At 39.4% G+C, this 2071-nt stretch overlaps 1 long non-coding RNA gene across 1 annotated transcript; it reads right to left on the bottom strand.

Annotated features, from left to right (window-relative positions):
- Positions 1-304: 304 nt before the first annotated feature.
- Positions 305-1608, bottom strand: LOC131277899 (uncharacterized). Its single transcript, XR_009184948.1, has 3 exons — positions 1535-1608; positions 812-923; positions 305-568 (listed from the first exon to the last, which is right to left on the bottom strand). It is a non-coding gene; the product is annotated as an uncharacterized lncRNA (long non-coding RNA).
- Positions 1609-2071: the final 463 nt, after the last annotated feature.

Raw genomic sequence — 2071 nt, 5'->3', positions numbered from 1 at the left:
TTTATCTGGCTTAGAACCTAAATTTTCATATCGACTTTAACTGCCTCTATTAATGATAAGTGTAATTCTAGCACATGTATTTTTGGGAACTTCATAATTAGAATTAGGATCCATAGGGATGTTTTCTTGAATAAGAGCTCTGAGGAAGTTTTGGGCATTAAAAAAATCATGAAGTATTAACAAAACAAATTTATCTCAGAAAACATTCATTTTATGTCTTGACATCTTGGGGCATAGGAAGTGGTTACGATACGTAAATTTGAGCATGACATTGGAATGAATGGACTTCTCCACCGTAAGAACATGCATTCTCCCTGTCATTTTATTTTTTTAAAAACAGCCTCTTGCAGCAAATGAGAGTGAGATTCCGGTTTTCAGCCTGGCATTGGTAAGAAACAGGGGAGTTTGGGTACCGTCACGTTTAGTCCTTGCTCCCACTGCTGAAGTGTCTGAAGGAAGGTCCTCTTCTGAGGCAGCTGAGGGGGTTGCTTCATTTCAAGGGATGTCTGAACCAGCCTGATCTCCATTCATCTGTTTGCTCATATCTAAATTTTCTTTGACATATGTTCTGTAGTTAGAGACAAAGTAATTGAAAAGCTGCTTCAGGTAACATTTGGGTATAAATGAATTTTAGTTTAATTGGTTAATGACTAACGGAGATGTTCCCTGAGAGAAAGTGTTGCCTCCAAGAGGGAAAAGAAAAGAAGGAAAAGGAAAGGCTGTGAAAAGTGAACTTTAAACACTTTATGACTTAAGGTTAGATCTGTATACTTTTAACTGGACAGAGCAAAGAGAAGGACATGAGACACACCAGGCAGCTGCTGCTGAATGTCTTCCATGCTTTTTCTCATTCAGTCTTCATCATTACCCTGTGGAATTTGCATTCTTATAGTTCTCCCATATTCCACATGAGCAAACAGATCCTAGAAGGTTAAATGACTTGTTCAAGATCTCATAGACTTGGGATTGAACTCAGATTGAACCGAATCCAAAACCCATATGCTTTCCTTTCCACCACAAATCATCTCTAGCACAGTACCAAGTCCTTTGTTTATCAAACATTTATGAGCCACCACTAGGCAGCTCTGCTTCAGATTAGTTATGCTAGCTTTTTTTTTCTTTTCCTCCTCTTTTTTCTTCTTTGTCTTTTTTTTTTTTTTTCTTATAGAATAAGCTTTGTATACAACAGTTTAACTTTGTGGGGACTTGATTTTAACATCACTAAGAGGTTCTGGAGATTACAGTTTTAGTTACTACAATGATTTATTTTTCTATGTGCTGTGGCCTCCTCCTTTTCCTGGAACAAGAAAGGCTTTCAACAATGTTTGCTGAATGAAAGACTAGTCATGATAACATTACTTTTTGTCTGTTTTCTAACTGTGCATATGTTAGCCTTTGAGAAATGCTTGGAATTTTCCGTGTATTCATACGATGTTGAGGCTGGAAGCGTACTCAAAGAACATTCAAGCAACCCCTCCTTCATATAAGAAACTGAGGCCCTGAAAGGATGAAGAAATCGTCTGAGATCACATACCTAGAGAGCAACATCTTAGGGCCTGGGACCTGGTCCTCTTTTCTGGTTTTCTTTTCAGGGCATCACCACACAATCTCTCTCTCTAATGAGGTGAAGGGGATAAGGTTCTAGAACTCCATTATTATGTTTTCCTGTTTTTTCTCACTGGTCTTTCAGGTGGGGGAGCAGAGAGAGCATAGAACTGAAGTTATTTCTATCATTTCTGACTTCATAGACCCTGAGGGAGACTGGGTGGGGGTGGACAGCTGAAGACTTTCAGGGTAGATGAATGTTTCGGTTGTGCTAGAGAGAGAGGCAATGATGACCTTCCTGAAAATGACAAGGATTGTATAAGAAAATCCCCCCAAATATAATCAGAGCAAAGAAAGTGGAGGAGGGAAGGAGAAACTCCAAGTCCCTGTTTTGTGCTCATACCCAGTTCACACTACTTCCTGGATATCTGTGAGCCCTTCACATCAAGCCATACCCTCTTCTCTTTCTTCTAACCTTCTCCTATGCTGTCTCATTTCCTCAGGTCTTTGTTCCTTGAACTAAACC

The sequence above is a fragment of the Dasypus novemcinctus genome, chromosome 1 (assembly GCF_030445035.2).
Source record: "Dasypus novemcinctus isolate mDasNov1 chromosome 1, mDasNov1.1.hap2, whole genome shotgun sequence".
NCBI lineage: Eukaryota > Metazoa > Chordata > Mammalia > Cingulata > Dasypodidae > Dasypus > Dasypus novemcinctus.
This window is presented reverse-complemented; position numbering and strand designations above follow the sequence as displayed.